Consider the following 10172-nt stretch of genomic DNA (forward strand, 5'->3'; position numbering starts at 1 on the left):
ATAACCTACTGCCGGGAGATACGATTCTAGCAGACAGAGGCTTTGATATTCAAAATTCTGTTGGATTGCATTGTGCAATAGTAACGACTCCAGCATGGACAAGGGGAAAGAGTCAGCTCAATGAAGTCGCTAGAGCAGACTAAAAGAATAGCAAATGTACGATTTCACGTGGAACGTCTGATAGGATTACTACGGCAGACATTACAGATATTGAGCGCGACGCAGCCGATCGATGCAATAATGTCAAAGGACCAGAGTCCAACGACTCTTGACAAGATGGTTTGCGTTTGCTGCTGTCTAATGAACATGTGCAATTCTGTCGTCCCTTTTGACTAACGTCTGTTACCTAAATTTAATGCAGCACTCGCGAAATATACGATACTGTAGTAATAACGATACGCGTCTTAACATTTTCTTTTCCGACTTTTTTGGCACTCAGGGCAATGCCAGCTCTTTCTTGGCATGCTTTTCAGAGCGAGACAGGTAAGTTGGCCTTCGAGTCCATTCGAAAGCGATCATCTTCGGCTGTTGAAGAGAAGTCGTCCCTAAGTTGTTCCAATAGGAAACAAAATGCTCTGCTTTTAGACAAGTCGGCCAAACTGTACTTTCGCAGAAGCTTATGAGAAATGGATCCCGACATGTACCTCAAAGCATTCATTTCGTCATCCGTTATGGTGCGATCGATGCCAGTGCCACCTCTCTGCCCTTGAGCAACCGAAAATTGTCGACAGAAAGCATCCTCGAAAAGGTAGTCGTTTATCGACTGTGGTAGCAGAGGGTATTCGCAAACAGTGATTCCCAATATAAAGGCAAAATGGTCAACGACACCTCTTGGAAGACAACGGTGCTTTCCCTCGTCTAGAAGCAGACGATACGACGCCTATCGCTTGTTTCACGCAGTCGTTGACCGCGAAGACGATTATGGACGCCGTCCGAGCGCATTCTGGGCTCCCTACTTCGAAGCTCTTTGGCAAGCGCCAACGTCTGCGAGGAGCGCGACGAAAGAGTCGAATGAGTCGAACATATCCCCTTATTGAGAAACGCGTCGATAGCAGCTGAAAAGGCTTCCATGGAGAGCGAGACACAGCTAGCGTCACGCAAAGTCACGTGACATCGGCTAGTTACCAATCCCTCTCCTATTTTATCTCTGTCTACATCAAGCTAGTGGTGCGGGGCCGCCTCCGATACCAGTAAGGTTTACACCGGGTTATGGTTGGGTTAGACACACGTATACAACGGCAAATATCTTACATCCGCCGATAGCCTTTGGTCCGATTTTAAATTGTTTAGGATTTTGTTGTTGGTGTCTATAAATGAAACAATGTGATTCTTTTCAGGCAAGGGTTTATTCCTACTTCTGTTGATTTTCTACGTGTCAATAGATGTAGGTGCTTAGGTGGATTCAATTTTTGTTAGATGTTGTAATAAAATTGTAAACTGAGTTTGAATCTCGCAATCGATAAATGTCACATTTATATTATCTTAACGGATGCCGGGTGACCATATCAAGTACATCGTCGATGATCCGAACGTCGATTATCCGAGTTATCAATTAGCCTTGATCAATTTAATTAATGTCACTTGACGTATTAGCGTCATCAACACTGACGTCATTTTAAAGTGAGTTCTTAAAATATAAAGAAAATGAAAAATACAAATGTTTGCTCTTAGCTAGGGATATATTACAAGAAGTTGAAAAAAAGCAGGTTTTTATTCCCTTATCTCACGCTCAAATCGTAGGGAAACGTACGACGAGCACAAGCGCTTTGTCGAGTTTTGCTACAAGCAGTACTACCCAATTGAAGAAGTTAGCCGCCGAAGTACAGTAGGAATATTAATTACGGCGTCCGCGATAGTCTCGAGGATCCAGACTGTGGTTCGGTCTAACGCGCGCTCCACATACGGGCGCTCGCATCCCGACCCATAGTCTGGACTGCTTCACATGACCAAGCCGCACCAATCACGCTTCAGTATTAGACATTCCTCCTGCACGCTACTGATTGGTCGAAGCCCGTCACGTGATAAAACACATGCTTTTCCACGAGGCGATCCGATGACGCGACTTTGATGACGCACCCAGGGGCCCGATCGATGGACGCCACAGTTACCTGCCTGAATGGGCCAGTTTCAGGTAAGTTTCGCTCTCTAGAGCTGCTTCGACAACGATGCTTTGTGGTTTTTGTCTCTTATATAGACGCTCGAATGTCGATCAACGTACCACTAACGATCGAGGATTCGTGAGAAAGCTATGCTGTACGGCTGTTTTATGTTCGTATCACCTGTTACAGACTACGTCGGCGTCATTGAGATCGATCGGAATCGAAAAGAAGTACGCAGAATCGCGCCTAGTACGTGCAACGTATAGCTCCGAATTTCGTCTTCTTCCTCTCTTACCGAGTCAAACGGACAAGCAAAAATACGTAAGTCCTCAAAACTATGGCGTTTTCTTGCACCACTGACGAAACGCGCTGTCTGCTGTTCTTCTACGATACCCCAGTCCTGCCAAGTGTCACGCATTGTGCGTGACACTCACGCATTTTGACTTCATCTCATGCTCTCACGCATAGCCTCAAATTTCTCACGCATTTTGAAAATATTTTACAATAGATATATTTGGTTTAGCGCGCTTGATTACGACTTCTTTCACGCGCGCTACTGCCAGACTCCTACTCTTCGCTAGCACACGGAAACTCGTCAGCATCGCCTCCACCTTTCATTTCTGATTAGCGTCTGATCTGAGGTCTGACTTGTACTTTCATTCTTTGCTCAGACATATACGCCCTTGACTGTTATGGCTTCGAGTGACAGCGATTCAATGGCCGATCCTGACATCATTTCGGTTGGAACTCCATCAAAGAGAAAAAAGTGCGCAGTTGTGCGCGGCGCAGCGACCTATGACACGAAATTCAACAAGGACTGGACACGAAAGTATTCGTTTCTTCAACCTGTTAGGCAGGACAGCTATTCCTTTCATTGCACAATCTGCAATAAAACACTTTCATGCAAAAATCAAGGAGAGGCTGACGTTTCAAGGCATGCGCAAGGAACCAGGCACTTGGAGCTGTCTAAGAAGTTGGATAAGCAGAATCGAATCACTTTTTCTTCAAGTGATGGACCGTTGGCCCTAAGGTATTTTCTTTCAGACTTTGTTGCGTAAATTAATAAGAGTTTTCGTAGATTATTACAGCTGAAGTTAAAATCAGCACTCTCCTTGCCCAGAACAACGTTCCTATTGCGGTTGCTGATCATCTGAGCTCAAGGTTCTGTTTTCGACGGCGACGTTGCCAAAAGCTTTTTCTGTGCGCGGACAAAAACTACTGCTATTCTTAACGGAGCAGTAGCACCGGCTTTCAAAAGAGAACTTATTGAGGCAATGCAGCATCAGCCTTTCACTTTGGCAACTGACGGATCAAATGACACTGGCCTTCTTAAAATGAATCTGATCACCGTCAAAATATTTGATACAAATCGTCACCGAATCGAATCTAGGTTTCTTGATATGGGAACGACCGATGGCGTTAATGCTGCAACTTCTGCTGAAATTTTTTCAAAAATTTCAGATGTTTTGAGAACGTGTAATGTTTCGTGGAACAACTGCGTCGGATTTAGTGTGGACAATGCCAGCGTGAACTTGCGTAAACACAACTCGATAAAATCGAGGGTACTACAAGTCAATTCCAATGTCTATTTTCTGGGTTGCTCTTGCCACATTTCGAACAACATTGGAAATGCCGCTTCTTCTGCCTTTGCATTAGAAAGCGGATTTAATATTGAAGAAATGGCAATAGACCTCTTTTACTGGTTTGACAAAAGCTCGAAAAGGAAAAATTCTCTTGCTGACTTCTGCTGTTTCTGCGACATAACCTATCAGCAAGTTGTTGTTGTTAAGCATGTGTCCAAAAGATGGTTAAGTTTAATCAATGCCGTTGAGCGTATATTGAAACTTTACGATGGCCTTAAGTCTTACATTCTTTCGGCCGAAGAACCACAGGCACGGTTTAGACGTTTAGCTGCTCTCTTTAGCAATCCCATGACGAAGCTGTATCTTTTATTTTATAAGACTGTACTTTCTGATCTTGTGAAGTTTAACGTTTTTCTGCAAAGGAAAGATCCAGCTATCTACTATTTGTATCCTCATTGCGTTAACTTTCTGCGGAAAACCTTTTCAAATTTATTAAAATATCAGTTCTTAAAAACTATCCTAATTTCAATGGTGTTCCATACGCTGAGCCAGAAAATCAATGTGATGATGATTCACTGTTTAAATGCGAGGCAAGAACTGAAGAAGTTAGAAAGCGAAGTATCCGTTACCGAAAAAAAGTGGAAAAATTCCTGTCTGCAGTAAAGAAATACTACATAGCAGCAGCACGGTATATGGTTGCAAAACTGCCGCTAACCGATGAAACGTTGAAACGTGCCAAATTGGTTAATTTTGAAAGGAGGGAACATGCTGATTATGCTGACGTAGAGTATTTTGTGACCCGGTTCAACAACTTTCTAAAGTTTGAACCTGAAGAAATTGATGCAATTCACGACGAATTCATCGAATATCAACTGATGGAAAAAGATAATATTCCAAGTTCCGTTTGGAGGGATGCTAAGGAAGAAATTGTTGACGAAGAAACTCAGGCAATATCTGAATTTACGAGAATGGACATTGTTTGGGCGTATCTGTCACAGATAAAATCAACAGATGGCTGCACCCTCAAATTTCGCTTTTTGGCTAAGGTAGCGGAAATAGTCCTCGGTCTACAACATTCGAATGCTGGAGAAGAACGTGTCTTCAGCATCAAGATGAACAAAACAAGTTATCGGTCTCGTCTTGACCTGAATGGGAACTTTGTCGAGCATAATTGAAATCAAAATGCACGATGTTGAGCCCTGCTACAAATTCAATCCCAGCAAAAGAGTGCTTGAAGACGCCAAAAAAGCGACGAAGAGATCTAATGACGACTCCAAAAAGTAGCTTTAGTAGAATGTAGGCGTGGTCTAAACAATTTTCGGCGCGCTTCCGCGCCCAATCTCACGCATTTACCTCCTTCTAGGTTGGAAACTCTGGATACCCTACGTTGCCTTGTCACCTCAAGGAAAAGCAAGTCGATGCTATCGCGAGCGTACTACGAAACAGAGACACATCTGCCATTCTTCCAACGGGATATGGCAAATCACTTATATATTACCTTCTACCAATGGCACATGATTTCCTTTTCCGAAAGACAAGGAGCACAAAGCTTTAGTCCTGATCGTTTCACACCTCTTACCCAGCTTATCTCCAATCAAATTAAAAAATTGCCTTTTTTGGCATCAATGGTTTATTTTCGACTTCAGCTCAACAAACAACTATTTCGCCTGAAGTTTCTCACGTATTTTCTAGTTCAGAGACAATTTTTACTTCCGGATGGAGAGGTGCTCTTCTGAAAATTGAAATCAAACAAAGACTTGTGTCAATAGTTATCGACGAGGCTCAGTGTGTAACAGATTGGTAAGCTCCTACTCTTAATCCATGCAAAATTTGATTTCCAATGATAATAATAAGGGAATGAATGAAAAAAAGCAGCAATCTCAAGCATTCAGAGAGTGGTACAGCCGTCTGGGTGAAGTCATTTTCTTGTTGGTGGATTCGGTGTGGAGCACGACATCACTTGCGTCGAGACGAGCACGGCAGAGAGGACAGTCACGAGGCTGCCCAGGTACTGAAAGGAACACGGGTAGCAGCCGAAAAAGTTGCTGCAGCAGGTGGCGATGACGAAGTCGGACAACACCGTTTCGACGCTTCTCAAGAGGACATCCAGTTGTTGCTTTACTGCGCCTGGAACCGGCGTCACAGCCTGCTGCATTCCTTCAAAGCCTCAGGCTGGGGGCGGGGCGTTGCGGCCGACCAGCATCAAACGCGCCTCCTGAAGGTCCGAGAATTGTACAGCAAATAGGCGCCTATTTGGCGCTTTCCAAAAGGCCAAACCTAGAAAGGGAGATGCTATAATAATTTTTATACTTTTTTTACTCACTTCTCGTTCCAGGCTCGTCGTGTTTGACCGATGCGTCCTTGTCTACCAGCACAATCCGGTCGGTTATGTCGAGACAAGAAGCTCTCTGAAAGCACTCCTGGACCATTGTAGTCATAGAAGGGACGGAAACGTCGCCTTCTCTCAGTTGAACATTTGACGTCTGGATTGGTTGTCCTATTCCCACCTTCAGCCTTCTTCTGTCATCCGAAATATCGACGCTGACAAGGCTGATCTGCTACAGGGTTATTTGCTCTGTCACCTCGAAGGCAGGCGCCTTTCGCTTCCTTGCTGAGGACGTTCTCACTGTTTGCATAAATCGAGCCGCGCCCACGGCTGGCGAGAGACCGCTGCTCGGCTGCCAATGTTGCAGTAGCCCTGCGGACGGAGACACTGCAGCAGAAAAGGACTGCAGCGGCTCCGGGTTAGAAGCAGCGCTGCCGTCGACGAATTTGTATCTGCATCCTGGCTCGCAGGAAAATCGTCCTGTGACGAGATTGGGGAAAAGGGGCGTTACAGCTGCCGAAGAGTCTCCCTGGTCGTTATTGACAAGGAATGCGTTTTTGCATCAAGGTGAGTGCATAATCTGCCTACTGTCGGCTGGCTTACTCCAAGGAGAAGTTGCAAGCGGGAGAGGCTGACATCGTTGATTTTCATGCAGTAGGTCGCACCTCCCTTTGTGACAGAAACAGTTGCGTCGCTCATGGTTTCGGAACGTCTGGAGAGAATGGCAGAGAGAACAAGAGATGAGCAGCACAGCTCGATACTCAGGTTTTATAGGCCTTGGAAGCTCTTAGCAACGGAAAAGACGTCACGCCAAATTTGTAATCTAATAATTTAGGTTGTACTGCGGAAATTGCGTCGATGGATGTTAAAACTACGACGTTGTCGTTAGAAACGTATAACAATTGCGTAGCATTTTCCTTGTTGGTGTTTGTTTGTCGTTGTTTGTCACTTATTAGAAACCGGTTGTCCGCACCTGGAGGCCAAAAATTAGCCGCCAAAGCACGACAGGGCGGAGTAGATGTCATTTTGACATCCACAACTCCTTATATGGGCACTAATGCATAAGGCCCGCCCCAGTAATTACTACGTATCACAGTTGGCTTTGCACTGTTCACTATTACAATGAAGGATAACGTTGATGAAGACGACGTTCGGGCTTACATTGCCCAAGGGTTGACTCACGCTCAAATAAGCGACAATTTGAAGGAACAATTTCCAGAGATCAAAGGCTTTAGTGAACGCAGCGTTCGGCGGTACTGCCACGAACACGACATTCACTGGACAACGCCAGTAACAGAAGCGGAGCTCTTGCGGAAGGTTGAGGAAGGAATACAGTCGGTAACCTGAGGAGGCAATTATCTAATTTGGCGTGGGACTCTGATTTTAGGTCGGGCCCACATACGGACGAAAGACAATGAAAGGGCTGCTCGCCGTGCAGGGATTACATGGATTAGGAGAGGTACTGTTCAATTTTTCAAATCATTTTTGAATTTCTGAATCTCGTTGTAGGGGCGCGTTGGACGGGCACTGGCCGAAGTGGCGCCAGAGTACCATGCACTGCGCCAACAGACGGCGGCACGGAGAGCCAATCCAATGCCGTACTACGCCGAATACTTTGGTCACAAATTACACGTAGACCAAAATGAAAAGCTCGTCATGTACGGCGTCACGCATGTTGCTGCAATCGATGGATTCAGCGGGAAAGTTGTCCGCACATCGACGATGCCAATCAAAAACAACCAGCTCATCTACGAGCAGATCTTCCGGCCGGTGACACTGGAGTACGGTCTCTGGGATCAGATTAGGATCATGGGGCAGAGTTTCTGCTCTCACTGTACGTGCAAGAAAGCCTCTCGCAGCATCGTACTGACACCTCCTACGCCCGCACGGAGTCAAAACACGTAACGTTCACAGTAGGCTACCGGGCTGTCGCTTGATCCTATTGTGTAGAATCATCCTGTCGAAAGGCTGTGGGGAGAAATCAATCAGCGCGTCAACTATCCGCTGAAGGCGGCAGTAAACCAACTGGTGGAGCAGGACGCTCTTGACATCGCCGATGATTGCAGCAAATTCTCCGTGTCGTCTGTTCTCATAGACGTGTGCAGAGTGGGAATAAACAAATTCGTCGCATCGTGGAACAAACATCCTATACCAGGTACGCACAGCAGAAATGGGCTCTAATACTGACTGGAGTTAATTCTCTCCCTGAGGTCGAGGAACGCCCGACTTCATCGTGATGCAAGCGAACAGGGCTGCCGTTGTTACTGCACAAGTGGTTCCGAGCCTCCGAGAAGTCGTTGAAGGATACGTGCAAGCGACAGGAGGCACGCTTGCGGCGCCTCGAACTTTCGGAAGGGACGTTCTCTCAAGAGATCATGCGAAAGAAGCGGAACGAAGAATCCAAATGGATCTGAGATTCAACCCTAAAGAAATGTTTTCGCGTGTGGTCAATGGCGACGTAACTTTGCTCCAAGAAGCGGTTATGTATCATCGCCAAATAAGCCAATTGCTTGACGAGAACTAGCGCTACTATTTTTAGTTGCATGTGATATGGGCGTGTCTTCGGGCGGAAGATCAAAAATACACAATATCGAACATCACCATAACTGGCACGTCGCGTGATGGGGCGGTTTAGGCACGGATACTAGAAGAAGATGCAAAAATTTAGCGACTGGCTGGATAAGAAAGAAAACAAGTACGTTTCTCATGACATTCAGAATGAGCTGCTAAAGACGATGGCGTTATCCATATTGCGAGAATTAGCAGATAGTGTTCGTCAGTCAACATTTTACACAATCATGTGAGAGAGAATGAACTGACTCGCCATACTGGATGTCGTACTCCTATGCATCTCGTCGTTTCTACGTTCTCATTATTTGTCTCCCTCATTTCTGTTTGTGATCACCCAGAGACTCTCACCTACTTACATGCTTAGAAGCGTTAAAAGAAAAAGTGAGAATCAATACGTGCAATACTTGTAGCTTGACTGTGACAGAAGAAACTATGCAGAGTAAGTTGCGTACTTTTCTGAAGAGTTAATTTACCTTATTTCACGCTTTTTCTCTTCAAGCAGCAAATGAGGACGGTAATTCACTAGAATTCTGTTTCTTGTAAAGCAAATATTATTAATTAATTTCTGTTTACTAGACAACCGCATTGAAAAAATGGTGCAAACAGCCGAGTCCAGAGTAATCATGAAGGTAGAAGAAACAGAGATCACGTTAGTGGAAAAAATTAATGGACAGAAAATAACAGAGCAGCCAGAACAAGGAGGAAATGAAGGCAATCTGGCTGAGTGCGGTACTTCGCTCTAGAGAGACTGCATTGAAAATCTATGCAGGGCGTAGATGTTAATTAATTAATTAATTAATTAATTAATGAAGAGGTCATATTTTTTCTTGCGCTGTAATTGCTAAAAACGCCTCATATCATTATGTATTGGTTTTTCCGCGTAGATTTCAAGGAGCTGAAAATGACGGACACTGAAATCAAGCCAGGTAAGGAGGACCAGACGGTTGTTGAATGATCTGTCTTTTAATACCATCTGTAGACTATCAATTTTACCAAAAGACAATCGTCAACAATGAAGGAGTCTCTATCAAGTTCATCGTGCCGTATCAATTTCGATTTTCCTTCTCCATCATCTTTTCCTGTGAAAGACGATGAAAAATTTGTTCCAAGGTCTTTCTTGGTGTGCGTTCTTCCTTGACCGCCTATTCTTTGGTCAATGAAGCTCAGTGAATAAGTACTTCGGAATGGGCCAATTACACCATCATCATAATCACTCTTTGTTCGCATCAAAAAAAGTCCTGCCCATTTAGGAATAGAACCAGAAACAGGGTGTAATATAAATTAGTGATCACTAATTGAAGTTCTGCGCGCGTTTTGTAATATCCCCAGACCACATCAGCGGAGAGAACCTCTACGCTGGTTTGGCATACCCGAAATACCCAGATCGCACCGCCAGGATGAGGATAACCACCACAAAATGTTTCTGTATAACTGTTGGAGGTGTAAGGTTTATAGTAGAACAGGTGTACCAGAGATTTCTTTGGCCACAGGGTTACCTTCGATCACTGTTGTCACAGGTTTACCTGTGATCACTGTGTACCAGAGATCAGAGGGGCCACAGTTGTACTTGTGCTCACTGTGGTCACAGGTGTA

The 10172-nt window shown here is 44.8% G+C and overlaps 1 pseudogene; it reads left to right on the forward strand.

Moving 5' to 3' along the window:
- The first annotated feature begins 7130 nt into the window (after nt 1-7130).
- LOC136188183 (uncharacterized) lies at nt 7131-9674 on the forward strand (annotated as a pseudogene).
- Nucleotides 9675-10172: the final 498 nt, after the last annotated feature.

This window comes from Oscarella lobularis, chromosome 6 (genome assembly GCF_947507565.1).
Source record: "Oscarella lobularis chromosome 6, ooOscLobu1.1, whole genome shotgun sequence".
NCBI lineage: Eukaryota > Metazoa > Porifera > Homoscleromorpha > Homosclerophorida > Oscarellidae > Oscarella > Oscarella lobularis.